This window comes from Pristiophorus japonicus, chromosome 3 (genome assembly GCF_044704955.1).
Source record: "Pristiophorus japonicus isolate sPriJap1 chromosome 3, sPriJap1.hap1, whole genome shotgun sequence".
Classification (NCBI taxonomy): domain Eukaryota; kingdom Metazoa; phylum Chordata; class Chondrichthyes; family Pristiophoridae; genus Pristiophorus; species Pristiophorus japonicus.
The window spans coordinates 311,086,172-311,110,748 of record NC_091979.1 but is presented as its reverse complement, the minus strand read 5'-3'; the positions used below and the strand labels follow the sequence as shown (position 1 = coordinate 311,110,748).

The 24,577-nt window shown below is 45.9% G+C and overlaps 1 protein-coding gene across 1 annotated transcript in view; it reads right to left on the bottom strand.

Annotated features, from left to right (window-relative positions):
- The window catches only part of pcdh15b (protocadherin-related 15b), a 1,866,923-nt gene that overhangs the window by 335,719 nt on the left and 1,506,627 nt on the right, over nt 1–24,577 (bottom strand). The window lies entirely within an intron of this gene.

Genomic DNA, 24,577 nt, shown 5'->3' with positions numbered 1-24,577 from the left:
TAAGATCATGGTTGATCTAATCTTGGACTCAGCTCTACTTCCCTGCCCACTCCACATAACCCTTCACTCCCGTAACTTTCAAAATTCTGTCTATCTCCACCTTAAATCTATTTAATGACCCAGCCTCCACAGCTCTCTGGGGCAGAGAATTACACAGATTTACGGCCTTCTGAGAGAAGAAATTCCTCCTCATCTCAGTCCTAAATGGGCGATCCCTTATTCTTAAACTATGCCCCCTAGTTCTAGATTCCCCCACGAGTAGAAACATCCTCTCTGCATCTACCCTGTCAAGCCCCCTCGGTATCTTATGTGTTTCAATAAGAACCCCTCACATTCTTCTAAACTCAAATGATTATAGGTCCAACCTACTCGACCTTTCTTCATAAGTCAACCCCCTCATCTCAGGAATCAACCTAGTGAATCTTCTCTGAATTGCCTCCAAAGCAAGTATATTCTTCCTTAAATAAGGAGAGCAAAACTGTATGCAGTACTCCAGGTGTGGCCTCACCAATACCCTGTACAGTTGTAGCAGGACTTCTCTGCTTTTATACTCTATCCCCCTTGCAATAAAGGCCAACATTCCATTTGCCTTCCTGATTACTTGCTGTACCTGCATACTAACGTTTTGTGTTTCATGCTCAAGGACCCCCAGGTCCCTCTGTACTGCAGCATTTTGTAATCTCTCTCCATTTAAATAATAATTTGCTTTTTTATTTTTCCTGCCAAAGTGGATAACCTCACACTTTTCAAAATTATACTCTATCTGCCAAATGTTTGCCCACTCACTTACCCTGTATATATCCCTTTGCAGATTATTTGTGTCCTCCTTGCAACTTGCTTTCCCACCTGTAAAGTCCTTACACAATACCACAAATCCACACGAGGCACATTCTATGGACAAGTTCACTGTGACCTGCACCTTTATTCACAGGACCAAGAAGTGATGGCCCTGCATGGGACCTCCCTTTATATACCTGGATGACCAGGTGAGGAGTGTCTCCCACAAGTTCAACCCTGTGGTCAAGGTGTGCATTTCTCAAGTATATGCAGTATTGCAGTGTTGTTACATGAAGGTTACATACATGACATCACCTCCCCCCCCCCCCAACGTCTTATTGGGATCACAGATTAAGTCTTTCGGGCGGTCTGCGCTCCCTCGTGGAGCGCCGCAGTTGGGGCTCTAGCTGTTGAGCCTTGGATTGCTGTCTGTCCCCTGTGGTGATTCCGGCCTGTCCGGGCTGAACGCAGGGACTGTGCATGCTGCTGAATGTTCTTGTTGCTCGTTCACTGGCAGTGGTGTGAATACCATCTCATGATCTTCCTCAGGTTCCTCAGTGTCCATGCTGAACCTTTTTTTTTTACTTGGTCCAGATGCTTGCGGCATATCTGCCCATTGTTAAGTTTAACCACGATGAACCTATTCCCCTCTTGGTCTATTGCAGTACCTTCAAGCCATTTGGGCCCCAAAGCGAGATTGAGAACAAATACGGGGTCACCAATTTCTATACATCTCCCCCTTGAATTACGGTCATGGTACTCATTTTGGGACTGGCGCTTGCCTTCAACAATGTCGGACAAGACAGGATGAATGAGGGACAGTCGAGTTTTGAGTGTACGTTTCATAAGGAGCTCCGTGGGCGGGACCCCCGTGAGCGAGTGCGGTCGGGACCTATAGGCCAGCAGGAAGCACGATAGGCGGCATTGAAGGGAGGGACCTTGAATCCTGAGCATGCCTTGTTTTATGATTTGGACCACACGTTCCGCCTGGCCATTGGAGGCCGGCTTGAACGGTGCTGTCCTGACATGGTTGATGCCATTATCCGACATGAACTCCCGGAATTCGTAGCTAGTGAAACATGGGCCATTATCGCTAACAAGGATGTCCGGCAAACCGTGAGTCGCAAAGATCACACGTAGACTCTCCACAGTGGTGGATGTCATGCACGAATTCAAAATGATGCACTCGATCCATTTCGAGTATGCATCAACAACAATGAGGAACATTTTTCCCATGAACGGACCCGTGTAGTCTATGTGAATGCGTGACCATGGCCTGGTGGGCCAGGGCCACAGGCTGAGTGGGGCCTCCCTGTGGGCATTACCCAGCTGAGCACACGTCGTGCACCTGCGAACACAGTGTTCCAGGTCTGAATCAATTCCCGGTCACCAAACGTGTGACCGGGCAATGGCCTTCATCAGCATGATGCCTGGATGCTCGTTGTGGAGTTCCCTGATGAAAGCTTCCCTGCCCCTCTGGGGCATGACTTCCCGGCTGCCCCATAGTAGGCAGTCGGCTTGGATGGAGAGCTCATCCATCTGCCTGTGAAACGATATGACCTCCTCAGGGCATGCTCCATGTGCGGGCGCCCAATCCCCAGTCAGGACACATTTCTTAAATCAAAGATAGAAGGGGATTTCTGTTGGTCCAGATTTTGATCTGGGAGCCTGCGCTGTCAAAGGCATTAACGGCCATGACCATCTCAACGCTTTGCTCCACTGCCCCCTCAGTGGTGGCCAGTGGAAGCCTGCTGAGCACATCAGCACAATTTTCAGTGCCCGGCCGGTACCGGATGGTGTAGTCATACGCAGCCAGCGTGAGAGCCCATCGCTGGATGCGAGCCGACGCATTGGCATTGATAGCCTTGCTGTCTGACAACAGGGATGTTAACGGCTTGTGGTCCATTTCTAATTCGAACCTCCTGCCAAAAAGGTACTGGTGCACCTTTATCACCCCATAGACACATGCGAGTGCTTCCTCTCAACCATCCTATATCTACGTTCTGCTTGAGAGAGCAATCTGGAGGCATAAGCCACAGGTTGGAGTTGCCCCTCAGTATTGTACTGCTGCAACACACACCCAACCCCATAGGAAGATGCATCACATGTCAGAACCAATTTCTTACAGGGGTTGTACAGGGTCAACAACTTATTTGAACAGAGTAGGTTACGCGCCCGATTGAAAGCCCCTTCTTGACAGTCCCCCCAAAACCAATCGCAACCCTTACGCAGGAGCACATGTAGTGGCTCCAACAATGTGCTCAAGTTCGGCAGAAAGTTCCCGAAATAGTTCAAGAGTCCCAGAAATGAGCGGAACTCCGATGTGTTGCAGGGCCTGGGCGCTCGTCGAATCGCCTCTGTCATCTGCAGCAACCCTCCTGCCCAGAAACTCGACTTCAGGAGCCAAAAACACACACTTAGGTTCCTTGAGTCGCAGGCCTACCTGGTCCAGTCGGTGTAGCACCTCTTCCCGGGTGTGGAGGTGTTCCTCGGTGTCCCGACCCGTGATGAGGATATCATCCTGGAATACGATCGTTCCAGGAATGGATTTGGGCAGGCTTTCCATGTTTCTTTGAAAGATCGTGGCCGCTGATCGAATGCTAAACGGACACCTGTTGTATACAAACAGTCTCTTGTGCGTGGTGATTGTGGTCAGCAGTTTGGATTCTTCGGCCAGTTCTTGGGTCATGTCGGCTGAAGTGAGGTCCAACTTGTTGAACAGCTTGCCGCCTGCCAGCATGGCAAAAAGATCCTCCGCTCTCGGAAGCGGGTATTGGTCTTGTAGGGACACCTGGTTGATAGTGGCCTTGTAGCTGCCACAGATCCTGACCGAGCCATCCGCTTTTAGGACGGGAACAATGGGGCTCGCCCAGTCGCTGAATTCAACAGACGAGATGATGCCTTCTGTCAGCAAATGGTCCAATTCGCTTTCAACTTTCTCCCGCATCACATACGGCACAGCTCTGGCCTTGTGGTGCACTGGTCTGGCGTCCGGGGTGATGCGAATCACTACTTTGGTACCTTTGAACGTCCCGACGCCAGGTTGGAATAGCGACTCAAATTGCTGTAGGATCTGTGAGCATGAACTTCACTCCACAGATGACACTGTGTGCACATCCCCCCATTTCCAGTTCCTCTCAGCTAACCAGCTCCTCCCCAACAGTGCAGGACCATTGCCTGGGACAATCCAGAGTGGCAGGCGGTTCACTGATCCATTGTGTGTGACAGCTAACATTGCATTGCCTAGCACTGGAATGATTTCTTTGGTGCATGTCCGTAATGAGTCTCAATGCATTCTAGTTTGGGTCTGTTGGCTTTGAGTGGCCATAGCTTTTCGAATTGTTGAACGCTCATGAGTGACTGGCTGGGCCCCGTGTCCAGCTCCATGTGTACTGGGATGCCGTTTAATAGGACCTTCATCATCATCGGTGGCATTTTGGTATATGAGCTGTAAATGTTTGCCACATGAACCGGCTGAACTTCAGCGTCCATTGATTTGCTCCACGTGTCATCCTGCCTTGCAGACCCCTCTTCTGGTCCATCCACCTCGTAAATTAGCCTGGTCGCACGCTTCCTGCATATTCTGGCTGAATGGCCAGTGAGGTTACAATTTCTGCAGGCAAACTGTTGAAACCTGCAAATCCTAGCATCATGTCTGCCCCCACACCTCCAGCATGAACTGAGATTCCCATTGTTGTGAACAAAAGAGCTGTTACCACGCATTCCTCGCTGATTGTCCCTTTGACTGCTCTTGAGCACCCTGTTAGTGGGTGTCAATGGCCCCATCCCAGAACGCATTATCCACTGGGATGGTGTAAATGTCCATTCAGCCTGCCGTTGTCTATGTTGAAAACCTGTTCTGGGGTCTATTGCTCCCTGGGGTGTGTTGAACTGCCCTTGCCTGCCTGCTGGGTTCTGAGTTGCGTTTATGATATTGACCCCCTGGTCCATCGCCACGTTAGAGTCAGGGTTGCGTGCGTATATTATCTTGGTTTCCTCCTCCCCCGCCATAAAAGTCTGAGCCAGCAATGCCGCCGCTTCCAAGGTCAAGTCCTTGGTCTCGATTAACTTTCTCGAAATCCCGACATGACCGATGCCCTCAATAAAGAAATCCCTTAGCATCTCCCCTCTGCAGGCGCCTGTGAACTTACAGAGGCTGGCCAAGCGCCGGAGGTCCGCAACGAAGTCCGGTATGCTCTGTCCTTCCCGACGTCGGTGGGTATAAAATCTGTGTCGGGCCATGTGTATGCTGCTCGCCGGTTTGAGGTGCTCACTGATTAGCTTGCTGAGCTCTTCAAAGGTTTTGTCCGCCGGCTTCTCGGGTGCAAGTAGGTCTTTCATGAGCGCGTAAGTCTTAGATCCACAGCTGGTCAGTAGATGAGCCCTTCGCTTGTCGGCCGCTGCATCTCCCAGCCAGTCCTTCGTGACAAAGCTTTGCTGAAGCCTCTCAATGAAATCGTCCCAGTTTTCAAGAACACAGTACCATTCCTCTGTGCTACCGGCAACCATTCTCGTGGGTCACTGATTCCCGTTTCTCGTCGCCATTGTAAAGTCCTTACACAATGCCACAAATCCACACGAGGCACATTCTATGGACAAGTTCACTGTGACCTGCACCTTTATTCACAGGACCAAGAAGTGATGACCCTGTCTGGGACCTCCCTTTATATACCTGGATGACCAGGTGAGGAGTGTCTCCCACAAATTCACCCCGTGGTCAATGTGTGCATTTCTCAAGTATATACAGCATTGTAGTGTTGTTACATGAAGGTTACATACATGACACCACCCATCTTTGTATCATCAGCAAACTTGGCTACATTACACTCGGTCCCTTCATCCAAGTCATTAATATAGATTGTAAATATTTGAGGCCCTAGCACTGATCTATGAGACACCCCACTCGTTACCGTTTGCCAACCAGAAAATGACCCATTTATCTTTACTCTCTGTTTTTTGTTAGTTAGCTAGTCCGCTATCCATGCTAATATATTACCCCCAACCCCATGAGCTTTTATCTTGTGCACTAACCTTTTATGTGGCACCTTATCGAATGCCTTCTGGAAATCTAAATACACCACATCCACTAGTTCCCCCTTATCCACCCTGCTCGTTACATCCTCAAAGAACTCCAGCAAATTTGTCAAACATGATTTCCCTTTCATAAAAACATGCTGACTCTGTTTGACTGTATTATGCTTTTTCAAATGTCCTGCTACTGTTTCCTTAATAATGGACTCCAGCATATTCCCAATGACAGATGTTAGGCTAATTGGTCTATAGTTTCCTGCTTTCTGTCTGCCTCCTTTTTTAAATAGGGGCATTAGATTTGCGGTTTTCCAATCTGCTGCGAATTCTCCAGAATCCAGGGAACTTTGGTAGTTTACAACCAATGAATCCACTATCTCTGCAGCCACTTCTTTTAAGGCTCTAGGATGCAAGCCATCAGGTCCATTATTTTACCGAGTACTATTTCTTTAGTGATAGTGATTGTTTTAAGTTCCTCCCTCCCGATAAGCCCCTTAATTATCCATTACTGGGATATTTTTAGTGTCTTCTAATGTGAAGAAAAATATTTGTTCAATGTCTCTGACATTTCCCTGTTCCCCATTATTAACTCACCAGTCTCATCCTCTAAAGGACCAATGTTTACTTTAGCTATTCTCTTCCTTTTTATATACCTGTAGAAGCTCTTAATATCTGATTTTATATTTCTTGCTAGTTTATCTCAAATCGTTGGAGAAATACCACCAATGATGTCTCCGCAAGATCCTGCAAATCCCCTGGGAGGACAGACGATCAGGCCAACATCCCCAGCATCCGTTGGGCGGGCCGCATTGTATACATGCCAGACACGAGACTCCCAAAGCAAACGCTCGACTCATAACTCCTACATGGCAAGCGAGCCCAAGATGGGCAGAGGAAACATTTCAAGGACACCCTCAATCAAAGCCTCCTTGATAAAATGAAACATCCCCACTGATCCCGTGGGAGTCCCTGGCCAAAGACCGCCCTAAGTGGAGGAAGTGCATCCGGGAGGGTGCTGAGCACCTCGAGTCTCGTCGCCGAGAGCATGCAGAAACCAAGCGCAGGCAGCGGAAGGAGCATGCAGCAAACCGGTCCCACCCACCCTTTCCTTCAACGATTGTCTGTCCCACCTGTGACAGGGACTGTAATTCCCGTATTGTCCTGTTCAGTCACTTTTAGAGTGAAAGCAAGTCATGCTTGATTTTGAGGGACTGCCTATGATGATGACTCTCATAATCGATCTTCCTTCTCTTTATTATTTTCTTAGTTATCCTTTGCTGGTTTAAAAAAAATTCCCAATCCTCCGTCCTCTCACTAATCTAGGGCACATTGCATGCTATTGTTTTCAGTTTGACACCATCGTTTACTTCCTTAGTTAGCCACGGATGGTATTCTCTTCTCTTAAAGACTTGCCTTCTCACTGGAATATATTTTTATTGAAAGTTCTGAACTATCTCTTTAAATATCTGCCACTGCTTATCAACCATCTTACACTTTAATCTATTTTCCCAGTGCACTTCAGCCAACTCTGCCTTCATAGAAACAAAGAAAATAGGTGCAGGAGTAGGCTATTCGCCCCTTCGAGCCTGCACCACCATTCAATAAGATCATGGCTGATCATTCACCTCAGTACCCCTTTCCTGCTTTCTCTCCATACCCCTTGATCCCTTTAGCCGTAAGGGCCATATCTAACTCCCTCTTGAATATATCCAATGAACCGGCATCAACAACTCTCTGCGGTAGGGAATTCCACAGGTTAACAACTGAAGAAGTTTCTCCTCATCTCAGTCCTAAATGGCTTACCCCTTATCCTTAGACTATGTCTCCTGGTTCTGGACTTCTTCAACATCGGGAACATTTTTTCTGCATCCAACCTGTCCAGTCCCGTCAGAATTTTATATGTTTCTATGAGATCCCCTAAACCCCAGTGAATGCAGGCCCAGTCGATCCAGTCTCTCCTCATATGTCAGTCCTGCCATCGCGGGAATCAGTCTGGTGAAGGGATGGTTTTCTAGACCAATATGTCGAGGAACCAACTAGAGGGCAGGCTATCTTAGACTGGGTGTTGTGTAATGAGAGAAGATTAATTAGCAATCTCGTTGTGCGAGGTCCCTTGGCGAAGAGTGATCATAATATGGTGGAATTCTGCATTAGGATGGAGAATGAAACAGTTAATTCAGAGACCATGGTCCAGAACTTAAAGAAGGGTAACTTTGAAGGTATGAGGCGTGAATTGGCTAGGATAGATTGGCGAATGATACTTAAAGGGCAGACATTTAGAGACCGCATGGATGAATTACAACAATTGTATATCCCTGTCTGGTGTAAAAATAAAAAAGGGAAGGTGGCTCAACCGTGGCTATCTAGGGAAATCAGGGATAGTATTAAAGCCAAGGAAGTGGCATACAAATTGGCCAGAGATAGCAATGAACCCGGGGACTGGGAGAAGTTTAGAACTCAGCAGAGGAGGACAAAGGGTTTGATTAGGGCAGGAAAAATAGAGTACGAGAGGAAGCTTGCAGAGAACATTAAGATGGACTGCAAAAGCTTCTATAGAAATGTAAAGAGAAAAAGGTTAGCAAAGACAAACGTAGGTCCCCTGCAGTCAGAATCAGGGGAAGTCATAAAAGGGAACAAAGAAATGGCAGACAAATTGAACAAGTACATTGGTTCGGTATTCACTAAGGAGGACACAAACAACCTTCCGGATATAAAAGTGGTCAGAGAGTCTAGTAAGAAGGAGGAACTTAGGGAAATCCTTATTCGTTGGGAAATTGTGTTGGGGAAATTGATGGGATTGAAGGCCGATAAATCCTCAGGGCCTGATGGTCTGCATCCCAGAGTATTTAAGGAGGTGGCCTTGGAAATAGCGGATGCATTGACAGTCATTTTCCAACATTCCATAGACTCTGGAACAGTTCCTATGGAGTGGAGGGTAGCCAATGTAACCCCACTTTTTAAAAAGGAGGGAGAGAGAAAATGGGGAATTATAGACCGATCAGCCTGACATTGGTAGTGGGTAAAATAAAGGAATCAATTATTAAGGATGTCATAGCAGCGCATTTGGAAAGAGGTGACATGATAGGTCCAAGTCAGCATGGATTTGTGAAAGGGAAATCATGCTTGACAAATCTTCTGGAATTTTTTGAGGATGTTTCCAGTAGAGTGGACAAGGGAGAACCAGTTGATGTGGTGTATTTGGACTTTCAGAAGGCTTTCGACAAGGTCCCACACAAGAGATTAACATGCAAAGTTAAAGCACATGGGATTGGGGGTAGTGTGCTGATGTGGATTGAGAACTGGTTGGCAGACAGGAAGCAAAGAGTAGGAGTAAATGGGTACTTTTCAGAATGGCAGGCAGTGACTAGTGGGGTACCACAAGGTTCTGTGCTGGGGCCCCAGCTGTTTACATTGTACATTAATGATTTAGACGAGGGGATTAAATGTAGTATCTCCAATTTTGCGGATGACACTAAGTTGGGTGGCAGTGTGAGCTGCAAGGAGGATGCTATGAGGCTGCAGAGTGACTTGGATAGGTTAGGTGAGTGGGCAAATGCATGGCAGATGAAGTATAATGTGGATAAATGTGAGGTTATCCACTTTGGTGGTAAAAAAAGAGAGACAGACTATTATCTGAATGGTGACAGATTAGGAAAAGGGAAGATGCAACGAGACCTGGATGTCATGGTACATCAGTCATTGAAGGTTGGCATGCAGGTACAGCAGGCGGTTAAGAAAGCAAATGGCATGTTGGCCTTCATAGCGAAGGGATTTGAGTACAGGGGCAGGGAGGTGTTGCTACAGTTTCTACAGGGCCTTGGTGAGGCCACACCTGGAGTATTGTGTACAGTTTTGGTCTCCTAACTTAAGGAAGGACATTCTTGCTATTGAGGGAGTGCAGCGAAGGTTCACCAGACTGATTCCCGTGATGGCGGGACTGACGTATCAAGAAAGATTGGATCAACTGGGCTTGTATTCACTGGAGTTCAGAAGAATGAGAGGGGATCTCTTCGAAACGTTTAAAATTCTGACGGGTTTAGACAGGTTAGATGCAGGAAGAATGTTCCCAATGTTGGGGAAGTCCAGAACCAGGGGTCACAGTCTAAGGATAAGGGGTAAGCCATTTAGGACCGAGATGAGGAGAAACTTCTTCACCCAGAGAGTGGTGAACCTGTGGAATTCTTGACCACAGAAAGTTGTTGAGACCAATTCACTAAATATATTCAAAAAGGAGTTAGATGTAGTCCTTACTACTAGAGGGATCAAGGGGTATGGCGAGAAAGCAGGAATGGGGTACTGAAGTTGCATGTTCAGCCATGAACTCATTGAATGGCGGTGCAGGCTCGAAGGGTCGAATGGCCTACTCCTGCACCTATTGTCTATGTTTCTAAGTTTCTATGAACCTTCACTGCACTCCCTCAATAGCAAGAACGTCCTTCCTCAGAATAGGAGATCAAAACTGAACACACTATTCCAAGTGAGACCTCACTAAGGCCCTGTACAACTGCAGTAAGATCTCCCTGTTCCTATACTCAAATCTCCTCGCTATGAAGGCCAACATACCATTTGCCTTCTTCACCGCCTGCTGTACCTGCATGCCAACTTTCAATGACTGATGTACCATGACACCCAGGTCTCGTTACACCTCCCCTTTTCCTAATCTGCCGCCATTCAGATAATATTCTGCCTTCGTGTTTTTGCCCCAAAGTGGATAAACTCACATTTATCCATATTATACTGCATCTGCCATGCATTTGCCCATTTACCTAATCTGTCTAAGTCACTCTGCAGCCTCTTTGCGTCCTCCTCACAGCTCACACCGCCACCCAGTTAAGTGTCATCTGCAAACTTTGAGATATTACACTCAATTCCTTCATCCAAATCATTAATGTATATTGTAAATTGACTTTATTTAAGATCAGGACACTGGTTTGAGATCAAACTTTCTCACTCTCCAACTGAATTTGAAATTCAACCATGCTATGATCACTCTTTCCTGGAGGATCCTTTACTATGAGATCATTTATTAATCCTGTCTCATTACACAGTACCAGATCTAGGATAGCCTGTTCCAAGGTTGGTTCCATAACATACTGTTCAAGGAAACCATGCCGGATACATTCTATGAACTCTTCCTCAAGGTTATCTTGGCCAATTTGATTTGTCCAATCAATATGAAAATTAAAATCGTCCATGTTTATTGCCGTACCATTCTTACGTGCTTCCATTATCTCTTAATTTATACTCCATCCAACAGTGTAGCTACTATTCAGGGGCAGGATCTTTGAGTACTCCGGCATTTATTTTCCTGCGACATTGTTTCTGTTGCCATCGCTGTTTTGGGGCAATGTTGATGGGGATGACAGAGCCAATTAGGCGGTGGTCCATCCAGCAGTCATTAGCTCCCGTCATGGCCAGGTGATGTGTACATCTTTGCGGTCCTTCGCTTGGACGATGATATAGTCTAGCAGATGCCAGTGCTCGGAGCGAGGGTGTTACCATGAGGCCTTATATTTTTCCTTCTGACAGAACATGGTATTGGTTATGATGCGGCCATGTTCTAAGCATTCCTCAGGAAGAGGTACCATTGGAGTTGGCTTTCTTTATCCCCTCTGCCGATCACACCTTCCCGAGGTCAGTGTCCTTTCCAACTCTGGCGTTGAAGTCTCAAAGGAGGATCAGCTTGTCGTCCATTGGGACTTGGGACAAGGATTGTTCGAGGCTCTTCACTGAAGAGGGACATCACCAAGATCGAGGTTGGTGATTGGAGCGTGGCCAGGTGAAGCAGGAGCTGCGAGGTCGGGGCGAAGGAGCGGCGAGAGATTGTAGAGGTATGTGATTGGGGCGTAGGAGAGGCGTGAGATCGGGGCCAGGAGAGGCGAGGGCCCAGGGGCAGCACGGGCCAGCCCACACTGAAATATGTGTGCGCACTAGGTCTGTGCAGCAGAGCAGGTCTCCAGTCGTCTAGGTTAATCCTTGCCACTGGACCAAGACCTAGCTCTGTCAACAGCCACCACACGTTAAAAAAATCCATGCAAAGACATCTTCCACTCTTCAAGATTTAGTTCGGGAGCTGGAATTTTAGATCCTTCATTGAAACACCTGTGAACTTTTTGACGTGGAAGCAAGTCATCCTCGATTCGAGGGACTGCCTACGATGATGATGATGCTCGAGGCTGGAGTAGAATTCCACTTTGGTCTCATCTGTAGCTTCCAGTGTTGGGGAGCTGAAGACCGTAGCACACTGGTTCCGGGCTAGGATGAGCCGAAGAGTCATGAGGCGTTCACTTATCCCGCAAGGGGAGTCTCTGAGACGGCCCACTAGCTCATTCTTTACCCCATGGAGGTGGCGTTCTTCTTCTGGTTTACCTTTCCAGAAGAAGGTGTAGCCACCACCTTGTGCTTTGAGCTGGCCTTCCCTTGTCCGCCGTGTCCTGCTTGGGGCGGCGATGAATAGGTTGAAGTGCCTGAGTTCCCGGGCAATGATAGCATGCAGCATTCTGGTCTGTTGTTGTTAAGGTTGTCCATGGGGGCCCTGACATTCCAGGTCGCAAACTTCATCTTAAAGTGCGGACGGTGCCTGATTATGAATTCTTTTAACATGGGGTGGCCGTTGCACACCAGCTACCACATGGCTGCTAAGAAAGCTCTATTCAGCCAGTGCCTCGTTACTAACCTGATGACTCCCAGAGACGCAGAGTTTCCACAGCGCCTGGTCTGCCCTCAAGGCCTCCATAATTAGCACCTGCGAAGAGACGCTCGGTCACTCGACCAGGAAACACCAAGACTTGTTCGATGAGAACGATCAGGAGATCCAGGAGCTAATATGCCACAAGTGCCAGGCAGTCTTGAACTGGAAACAGCAACACAACTTGAGAGCAAGAAAGCAGCTCTACAGACACCTGAAGGCCGAGGTCCAACAGAAAACCCGCAACCTAAAGAACAGATGGTGGGTGGAGAAAGCACAAGAAATCCAGCAGCTAGCTGACAACCACGACATGCGAGGATTCTTCAGCGCAGTCAAGACCATCTACAGCCCAAGCACCCAAGGCCCTTCCCCACTGCTGGCCAAGAACGGAGGGGTGCTCATCAAGGACAGAGAGGCAGTCAGTGCCCACTGGAAGGAGCACTTCAAAGATCTCCTTAACCGAAACTCTGTCTTTGATGTGAGTGTCCTCGAATCTATCCCGTAGCATGCAACCTGCCACCATCTCAGCATAACCCCAGCCTGGCATGAAGTTGAAAAGGCCATCAGACAACTGAAGAACAACAAGGCATTAGGAGCAGATGGAATCCCCGCTGAAGAACCAAAACATGGAAGAGAAGCACTATTGGCATGCATTCATGACCTCATTTCTCTTATCTGGAAGGAGGAGAGCATGCCAGGAGATCTCGGAGACGCTGTAATCGTGACCATCTTCAAGAAAGGTGACAAGTCCGACTGCGGTAACTAAAGAGGAGTCTCCCTGCTGTCGGCCACTGGGAAAGTCATTGCAAGAATCCTCCTCAATCACCTTCTCCCCGTGGCTGAAGAGCTCCTCCCAGAGTTGCAATGCGGATTCCGCCCACTAAGGGGCACAATAGACATGTTCTTCACCGCACAGCAAATACAAGAGAAATGCAGGGAACAGCACCAGCCCTTGTACATGGCCGTTTTTGACCTCACAAAGGCCTTCGACACTGTCGACCATGAGGGATTATGCAGCATCCTCCTCAAAAATTTGTCACTATCCTCTGCCTGCTCCACGATGACATACAAGCCGTGATCCTGACCAACGGATCCACCACAGACCCATTCCATGTTCGGACCGGGGTCAAGCAAGTCTGTGTCATCGCACCAACGCTCTTCTCGATTTTCCTTGCTGCAATGCTCCATCTCACCCTCGGCAAGCTCCCCGCTGGAGTGGAGCTAAATTACAGGACAAACAGGAATCTGTTCAACCTCCGCCGCCTCCAGCCCAGATCCAAGGTCGCTCCTTCCTCCATCATTGAAGTACAGTACGCAGACAATGCTTGCATCTGTGCACACTCCGAGGCTGAACTCAAAGCCATCGTCAACACCTTCACCGAGGCATACGAGAGCATGGGCCTTACACTAAACATCCAAAAGACAAAGGTCCTCTACTGATCTGCCCTTGCCACACAACACTGTCCCCCAGTTATCAAAATCCATGATGGGGCCTTGGACATCGTGGACCATTTTCCATACCTCGGGAGTCTACTATCAACAAGGGCAGACATCGACGATGAGATCCAACACTGCCTTCAGTGTGCCAATGCAGCTTTCGGTCGCCTAAGGAAGAGAGTGTTTGAAACCCGGCATCAAGCTCTTGGTCTACAGAGCAGTGGTGATATCCGCCCTCCTATATGGCTCAGAGACATGGGCTTTGTACAGCAGGCACCTCAAAACACTGGAGAATTAGCATCAATGCTGCCTCTGCAAGGTCCTGCAAATCCATTGGCAGGATAGGCTCACCAACTTTAGTGTTCTCGCTCAGGCCAACATCCCCAGCATCGAAGCATTGACCACGCTCGATCAGCTCTGCTGGATGGGCCACATCGTCCACATGCCCGACACGAGACTCTCAAAACGTGCACTCTACTCGGAGCTTCAACATGGCAAGCATGCCCCAGGTGGGGAGAGTAAACGATTCAAGGACACCCTCAAAGCCTCCTTGAAAAAGTGCAACATCCCCACCGACACCTTGGAGTCCCTGGCCCAAGACCGCTCAAAGTGGAGGAAAAACATCCGGGCAGGCGCTGAACATCTTCAGTCTCTTCGCTGAGAGCAAGCTGAAGCCAAGCATAGACAGTGGAAGGAGCATACGAAAACCCAGACACCCCACCCACCCGTTCCTTCAACCACCGTCTGCCCCACCTGTGACAGAGACTGTAGGTCCTGCACTGGACTCTTCAGTCACCTGAGAATTCATTGTTAGTGTGGAAGTAAGTCATCCTCGACTCCGAGGAACTGCCTAAGAAGATGATGATTCGGGGGCCTATAGACTACACCCACCAGTGACTTTTTCCACTTATTATTTCTTATCTCCACCCAAACTGATTCTACATCTTGATCTTCTGAGCCAGTATCATTTCTCACTACTGCACTAATCTCATCCTTTATTAACAGAGCTACCCCGCCTCCTTTTCCCTGCTGTCTATCCTTCCGAATTGTCAAGTAGCCCTGAATATTCAGTACCCAGCCTTGGTCACCTTGCAACCACGTCTCTGTAATGGCTATCAAATCATAACCATTTATATCTATTTGTGCTGTCAACTCATCTATCTTGTTACGAATGCTGCGTGCATTCAGATAAAGGGCTTTTAATTTTGTCTTTTTACCATTTTTTTCTGCTTTGACCCCACTTTGTGATACCCTCTTATATTTATACATTCTGCCCCTTCCTGTCACACTCTGGTTATCATTTCCCCCTTCGCTACCCTGCTCTATTGCCTTCTCCTTTCTCTTTGACTTTGTACATTTTCGCTTACTTGAACCCTCCCACCATTATTCTGTTTAAAGCCCTCTTTGCAGCCCAAGTTATTCGATTAGTCAGGACTCTAGCCCCAGCATAGTTTAAGTGGAGCCCGTCCCAATGGAACAGCTCCCTCTTAGCCCAGTACTGGTGCCAGTATCCCAGCAATCAAAACACATTACTCCCACACCAGTCTTTGAGCCACGTGTTTAATTCTCTGATCCTATTTACCCAATGTAAATTTGCTTGTGGCTCAGGTAGTAATCCAGAGATTATTGCCTTTGTGGTTCTGCTTTTTAATTTAGCCCCTAGCTGCTCATACTCCCTCAGCAGAACCTCTTTCTTTGTCCTATCTATGTCGTTGGTACCCACGTGGACCACGAGAACTGGATCTTGCCCCTCCCACTCCAAGTTCCTCTCCAGCCCAGACGAGATGTCCTTAACCCTGGCACTGGGCAGGCAACACAGCTTTTGGGACTCACGCTCTCGGCTACAGAGAACTGTATCTATCCCCCTAATGATACTGTCCCCTATCACTACAACATTTCTTTTTACTCCCCCCCCCCCCGACTTGAATGGCCCCCTGTACCACGGTGCTGTGGTCAGTTTGTTCATCCTCCCTGCAGTCCCTGCTCTCGTCCACACAAGGAGTAAGAGCCTCGAACCTGTTGAACAAAAGCAAGGGCCGAGGCTCCTCCATCACTCCCTCCTGGATCACCATACCTTCCTCACTTGTAGTCACACCCTCCTGTCCCTGACCACGGACCAAATTTGATTTAATTAATCTAAGGTGTATGACTGCCTGCTGGAACACAGCGTCCAGTTAACTCTCCCCCTCCCTGATGTGTCGCAGTGTTTGCAGCTTGGACTCAAGCTCATCAACACGGAGCCCAAGTTCCTCGAGCTGCAGACACTTTGGGGACGGAAAAAGGATGGAGCATTGTACATTCTAAATGGTGAAAAGCTCAAAACAATGGAGGTTGAAAGAGACTTGTTGGTCCAGGTACATGGATCATTAAAATGTCATGAACAGGTACAGAAAATAATCAAAAAGGCAAATGGAATGCTAGCCTTTATATCGAGAACTAGAGTACAAAGGAGAAGAAGTTATGCTGCAGCTATACCGAGCCCTGGTTAGAACTCATGTGGAACACTGGTCATCACACCTTAGGAAGGATATATTGGCCTTGGAGGGAGTGCAGCATAGGGTTAAATTACAAGAAGAGATTATACAAATTAGGGTTGTATTCCCTTGAATTTAGACCATTAAGGCGTGGTTTGATCAAAGTGTTCAAGATATTAAAGAGTAGATAGAGAGAAACTATTTCTGCTGGTTGGGGCGTCTCGGAGAAGGGGGCAGAGTCTAAAAATTAGAGCCAGACCTTTCAGGACTGAAATTAGGAAACACGAGGTGGTAGAAGTGTGGAATTCTTTTCCGCAAAAGGCAATTGATGCTAGATCAATTCTTCATGTTAAATCTGAGATTGACAGATTTTTGTTAACCGATGGTAGTAAGGGATATGGGCCAAGGGCACGTGCACATATGGAGTTAGGTTGCAGATGAGCAATATCTCATTGAATAGTGGAATAAGCCTGAAGGGCTAAATGGCCCACTCCTGTTCCTATGTTCCTATGGCCTACTCCTAATCCTATTTCTTATGTTCTTAATTGGCATAAATTGATATTTTCAGACAGAGAAGCTATGAGGGCAACTTGTGTGGGAAACGGAGTAGGGGGGTGATCTTTTTAGGCTGATAAAAGGCAGCATTTTCCAGATATCTGACTGGGAAATAGAGATTGATAATATTTCACTTTGATTTCCATGGAATCATACTAATTCAGTTCGAGTATGCCTGAAATTATTCCTTCTATACTTACTCACAAAACTCTGCGGTCATGGAGAAATCCAGTAACTCTGTTTACTATTGTACATATCATACATCATAACCAATTTGCAGGAATGTCTCTAAAAACTGTAAGCTTCCCTGGGGTTCAGATAAGTACAATAATATGTGAGATTAGAATTTTTTAGATACATGTGAAGGTGACAGAATACAAACAGTTCTTTGTTTAATTAGCACTGTTATTTCCAGGTATATGAGGCTGGGTTATGCTCTCATAGAATCATACAAGTTTACAGCACGGAAGGAGGCCATTTTGACCCATCGTGCAGTGCCGGTCGACCAAGAGTTATCCAGCCTAATCCCACTTTCCAGCTCTTGGTCCGTATTCCTATAGTTTACGGCACTTTAAGTGCACATCCAAGTATCTTTTAAATGTGGTGAGGGTTTCTGCCTCTACCACCCTTTCAGGCAGTGAGTTCCAGATCCCCACTACCCTCTGGGTGAAGAAATTTCCCCTCAAATCTCTTCCAAACATCCCCCCAAATACTTTAAATCTATGCCTCCTGGCTGTTGACCCCTCTGCCAAGGGAAACAGGTCCTTCCTATCTACTATATCTAGACCCCTCATAATGTTATATACCTCAATCAGGTCTCCCCTCAGCCGCCTCTGTTTCAAAGAAAACAGACCCAGCGTCTCCAATCTTTCCTCATACCCAAAATTCTCCAGTCCAGGCAACATTCTTGTAAATCTTCTCTGCAACCTTTTCAGTGCAATCATATCTTTCCGGTAATGTGGTGACCAGAACTGCACAGCCTAAACAATGTTTTATACAGTTCAAGCATAACCTCCTTGCTCTTGTATTCCATGCCTCGACTAATAAAGGCAAGTATTCCATATGCCTTTTTAAACACCGTATCTACCTCGCTTGCTACCTTTAGGTTATCTGTGGACCTGCACTCCAAGGTCCCTTTGTTCCTCTACACTTTTCAGTGTTGTACCATTTAATGTGTATTCCCTTGCCTTGTAAGACCTCCCCAAATACATTACCTCACACTTATCCGGATTGAATTCCATTTGCCACTGTTCTGCCTACCTGACCAGTTCATTGATATCTTCCTGCAGTCCACAGCTTTCATCTTCATTGTCAACCACACGGCCTAGTTTAGTGTCATCTGCAAACTTCTTAATCATACCCCCAATATTTAAGTCCAAGTTATTGATATATACCACAAAAAGCAAGGGACCCAGCATTGAGCCCTGTGGAACCCCACTGGAAACAGCCTTCCAGTCACAAAAACACCCATCAACCATTCCCCTCTGCTTCCCGACTCTGAGCCAATTTTGGATCCAACATGCCACTTTGCCCTGGATCCCACTTTCATAACATCTGCCATTTGGGATCTTGTCAAAAGCTTTGCTAAAATCCATATACACTGCATCAACTGCACTACCCTCATTGACCCTCCTTGTTACCTCCTTAAAAAATTCAATTAAGTTAGTCAGACACGACCTTCCCTTAACAAATCCATGCTGACTGTCCTTGATTAATCCATGTCTTTCCAAATGAAGATTCATCCTGTCCCTCAGAATTTTTTCCAGTAATTTTCCCACCACCGAGGTTAGGCTGACTGGCCTGTAATTACTCGGTCTATCCCTTTCTCTCTTTTTAAACATTAGCAGTCCTCTCGTCCTCTGGCACCACACCTGTACCCAGAGAGGATTGGAAAATGATGGTCAGAGCCTCTGCTATTTCCTCTTTTGCTTCTATTAACAGCCTGGGATACATTTCATCCGGACCTGGGGATGTATCCACTTTCAAAGCTGCTAAGCCCCTTAATACTTCCTCTCTCACTATGTTTATCTCGTCTAATAATTCACACTCCTCCTCCCTGATTGCAAGGTCTGCATCACCCCTCTCTTTTGTGAATACGAATGCAAAGTATTCATTAAGAATCCTACCATGTCTTCTGCCTCCACACACAGATTTCCTTTATGGTCACGAATAGGCTGCACTCTTTCTCAATGTTGCTCTTGCTCTTAATGTATTTGTAAAATATCTTTGGGTTTTCCCTGATTTTACTTGCCATCATTCTTTCATGCTCTCTTTTTGCTTTCCTGACATCTTGTTTTTAATTTACCCCTGCACTTTTTATACTCCTCTAGAGTTTCTGCAGTGTTGAGTTCCCAATATCTGCCATAAGCTTCCTTTTTTTCTTCATCTTACCTGTATGACCCTTGACATCCAGGGTGCTCTAGATTTGTTAGCCCCACCCTTTTTTTTTAAGGGAACATACTTGCTCTGTACCCTCCGGATCTGTTCCCACTGTTCTGACATTGATTTACCATCAAATAGCTGTTTCCAGTCCACTTTGGCCAAATCCCATCTCAGCTCAGCAAAATTGGCTTTACCCCAATTGAGAACTTTTATTCCTGGTCCCCCTTTTTCCTTTTCCATGACTACCCTAAATCTTACTGAATTATGATCACAAGCACCAAAATGCTCTCCCACTGATACCCCTTCCACCTACCCCTCTTTATTCCCCAAAACCAAGTCCAGAACCGCCCCCTCCCTTGTTGGGCTTGTTACATACTGACTGAAGAAGTTCTCCTGAATGCAGTTTATCAATTCCGCATCCTCTGTACCATTCACACTAACATTTTCCCAGTTAATATTAGGGTAGTTGAAATCCCCCACTATTACAACTCTATAGTTTTTGCACTTCGCTGCAATTTGCCCACATATTTGTTCTTCAATCTCCCTCTGACTGTTTGGTGGTGTATAGTAAGCTCCCAGTAGTATGATCGCCCCTTTTCTGTTCTTTAATTCAACCAATATTGCCTCGTTTGATGACCCCTCTAACCATATCATCCCTTCTCACTGCTGTAATTGTTTCTTTGATCAATACTGCGACCCCCCATCTTTTTTTACCCCCCCCCTCTCTATCCCGTCTGAAAACCCTGTAACCAGGAATGTTGAGCTGCCATATCTGCCCTTCTTTCAGCCATGTCTCAGTAATAGCTAAAATATCATACTGCCAAGTGTCTACCTGTGCTCTCAGCTCATCTGCCTTATGTCCTATACTCGTTGCATTGCAGTATATACCATTTAGAATTGCCAAACTCCCTTGTTATCTATTTTCCAGCCCTTGTTTCCTCTGTCTTCCAAGTTCACTTTCTATTTCTACTTCTCTGCTGCCCAATTCCAGCTTTACTTCTCTCCCCACTGAATCTATTCGCCGGTTCCCATCCCCCTGCCAAGCTAGTTCAAACCCTCCCCAACAGCACTAGCAAAACCTCCTGTGAGAATACTGGTCCTGGCTCTGTTGAGGTGCAACCCGTCCAGCTTGTAAAGATCCCAACTCACCCAGAAATGGTTCCAATGCCTCAAGAATCTAAAGCCCTCCAGCCTGCACCATCTCTCCAACCATGTATTCATCTTCTCTATCCTCCTATTTCTGTAATCACTAGCACGTGACACCGGCAGTAATCCGGAGGTGACTACCTTTGAGGTCCTGCTGTTTAATCTCTCTCCTAGTTCCTTAAACTCTGCCTGCAGGATCTCATCTCTCTTTCTATCTATGTCATTGGCACTGATATGGACCATGACATCTGGCTGTTCTCCCTCTCCCTCCCCCCCGAACGTCTTGCAGCCGCTCAGTGACATCCTTGATCCTGGCACCAGGGAGGCAACATACCATCCTGGAGTCATATCTACGGCCACAGAAATGCCTGTCTGCTCCCCTATCAAATTTGTTTGTTCTCAGCAGTGAACAAACGGCAGCAGCTGTTCTTTACACTTGCGCCTGCCCACAGATGTCCTCTGGGATTTTTCACTGGAAGTTACTGTGACTAGAGAGTCAAAACAGCTCAGCACCATCTACAGGGGAGCTGGGACCTGTGTGAACAGGGCTGTGAATCTCCTTAACCAATCAGCTTAACGATTCGTTAATGAGCAGTGCAGAGTCTGAACCAGGAAGTGTCAGTTAGAATATTTAATTCCATGTCCATTGAGATACAGAAAGCAAAATAAAGAGAGGGAAAGAAATATTGGATTGAGAGAAAGATAAAAGAGACAGAAAGAAAAAGTAAAAAAATATATACTTTAAAAATTTTTTAATTTAAATAAAAATCTCTAACAAAAGTTAATTTTCAGTGCCAGAGAAGTAGTTTGGTAGCAACTAAGACTTATCAAGGCATTAAAAATGTACTTACCCTCGAATGGACAAGCCCTAACTTTTTCTGGTGAGTTAAGTAGGTATCTAGTGGGCAAGTTAAGCAATTTCACGCTGTTTCATGTAATTCAATGCCGAGTCTCTCGGCGAGTGTGATATATTCACAGAGCACAAGCACACACAGCTTTCGAACAATGCAGGCAGCTCTCAGAAGTTTCCAGAACCTCCTGGTTCTGTTTCATTATTAACTCTGGAGTCGCAGTTCACAATACGTCCACATCCACAGTGTGGAGCCACAAACATTACAAGCTCACAGACATTACACTTCTCCTTCCTTAATGAAGACGTTATTATAACATCATACATAACTTGCATGTTTATACACAACACAGGATATAGACTTATTTTTTCCATATTTACAAATTTAACTTAACCACTTGTTTTCTGTTTCGAAGAGGATACCTTCGCTTTTGAACAGAATCTTCCAAACATGGTGTTGAATCTAAACTCATTCGAGGCTCATCCTGAGGAACGTTTTCCTCCACAGAATTTCCTTGATTTTCATTTGAACTCACTCTAACTTCAGGCTGTTTGTTTTCCTGCACTCGGACTCAGACTTACATTATCATTTTCTCTTGGATTTGATTCCAGTACACTAGATGTAGGATTTGCTACTGGTATATCAAAACTATCTGATGAGTCAGAAATAATTGAATCATTCCCACCTTCAACTCCTTCCATGTCTGTGGGTAAAATATGATCAATATGAACAAACCTAATCTGTCTATCATCAAACATCTCGACCAAATATGTGCGAGGACCACATATCTTCACCATTCTTCTATTAACCACTTTAACCATTTATGGTGATGATTCTTCACTCTCACCTTTTGGTTTAATTTCACACTTCTCTCTTTTACTCTACCTCCAACATGATTCTCTTTCTGTCTTAATTGTGTCTCTTCTATGGACTGTGCCAAATTTGGTTTTAACATCGAGAATCTGGTTCGTGGCTGTCGTTTGAAAAACAACTCTGCTGGTGTTCTACCAGTAGTTGTGTGAGGAGTATTATGATATATAATCAAACAATTTGCCAATTTGTGATCCAATGACAACTGTTGTTTCTTTGGATTTGGATCTAACATTTGTTTTATGAGGGCACGTTTTACAATTTGTACAGTGCGCTCTGTTGCACCATTCGAAGCAGGGTGGTATGGTGGAATCTTGGTATGTTTCACACCATTTTTGCTCGTGAACTGTGCAAATTCTTCAGAATAAAATTGTGGTCCATTATCTGAAACAATTTCTTCAGGGAGGCCAAATGAAGAAAATAAACCTCGCAAAATGTCTAATGTTTTACTTGTTCTTATTTTCCACATTGGAAACACCTCAACCCACTTCGAATGGCTATCAATCACAATGAACAATTGTTGTCCTTCTAACTCAGCAAAATCAATATGTAGCCTTTGCCACACCATGGGAGGCCATTTCCATGGCTGTAATGGTACTGATGGTGGTTGCTTGCTTATCGATTGACATGTCGTACATTGACTCATGATGTACTCTATATCTTTATCAAGACCTGACCACCATAAATAACTGTGTGTAAAATTCTTGGTCAAGCACATTCCCAGGTGCTGGTCATGGAAGTCTCCTAATAATTTGGACTTGAATTTATTAGGTATAACCACTCTTGCATCCCAATGATACAATCTTTATCGACTGATAATTCATTCCTCCGAATGAAGAATGGATGAATATCTTTGTCTGTTACATGATTTGGCTATCCATTTGCAATAAAATCATACATCTTTGACATAACTGGGTCACATTTGGTTGCTCTATAAATCTCTTCAGCTGTGACTGGCAGTTCATCAATGTATGAAAAATAAAACACTTCTTCCCTATCGGGCGTAACTTGTGATAGGGAAGGCATCATCATTACTGTGATCAGCTGATCGTCTATACTCAATATCATATGTATATGCTGACAAAATCAAAGCCCATCTCTGCATTCGGGCTGCAGCTAAGGTTGGAACTGGGGACTTTGGATGGAGGATTGCTGTCAGGGGATTATGGTCCATAACGATGGTAAACTTACGACCATACAAGTACTTATGGAACCTCTTGATCCCAAAAATTAATGCCAAAGCTTCCCTTTCAATTTGCGCATAATTACTCTCACTGGTACTGAGAGTGGGTGAAGCAAAAGCAATTGGTCTCTCCTCCACATTACGTGATACATGAGAGATCACTGCCCTAACTCCTTATGGAGAGGCATCACATGCTAGCTTAATCTCCTTAGATATGTCATAGTGAACTAACATGGTGCTCTCTACCAATTTGCTTTTACACTCCTTGAATGCTGTATCGCATTCTTTTGACCACTTCCAATGGACCTGTTTTTTCAATAGGTCATTCAGTGGATGTAATACTGTAGCCAAATTTGGTAGGAACTTCCCATAATAGTTCAAAAGACCCAAGAATGAACGAAGTTCAGCGACATTCCTGGGAGTGGGTGCATTTCTGATTGCATCTGGCTTTTCCATGGTTGGATGTAAACCATCTTTGTCTACTCTGTACCCTAAGTACTCCACTGAGTTTTTAAATAACTCACACTTCCGAGCAGACACTCGTACTCTATGCTTCTCTAGCCGTTTGAGGATTTCATTCAATATGTTATTATGAATTTGCCTATTTGATGCTGAAATTAGTATGTCATCCAAATAACATACTACCCCTTCAATACCTTGCAAAATCTGGTTTATCACCCCTTAGAATATGGCGGGGGTGGAAGACACTCCAAACGGTAGCCTATTAAATTGATATAGGTCTAGATGAGTATTTATAGTCAAGCACGCCTTGGACTCCTCATCTGGTTCAAGCTGTAAGTAGGCATTCGTAAGATCCAGTTTTGAGACGATCTGACCACCTGTTAGTGAAGTGAACAAATCTTCTATATTTGGCAATGTACTGGGGACATTACCCTCGAGAACCTGGTTTACAGTTACTTTATAATCACCACACAATCTTACCTTACCGTCGGACTTAGATACAACAACAATGGGTGTAGCCCAATTACAGCGATCTATCCTAGAAATAATGTTCTCAGTCTCTAGTCTTTTGAGTTCTTGCTCAACTTTCTCCAGGAGTGCATATGGTACAGGACGTGGCTTGTAGTAAACCGATCTAGTGTCCTTCTGTACCCTGACACTCGCCTTGAAGCCTTGGATCGGACTGACCGTTTGGCAGAACACCGTCAGATGCTTCTTGATGACA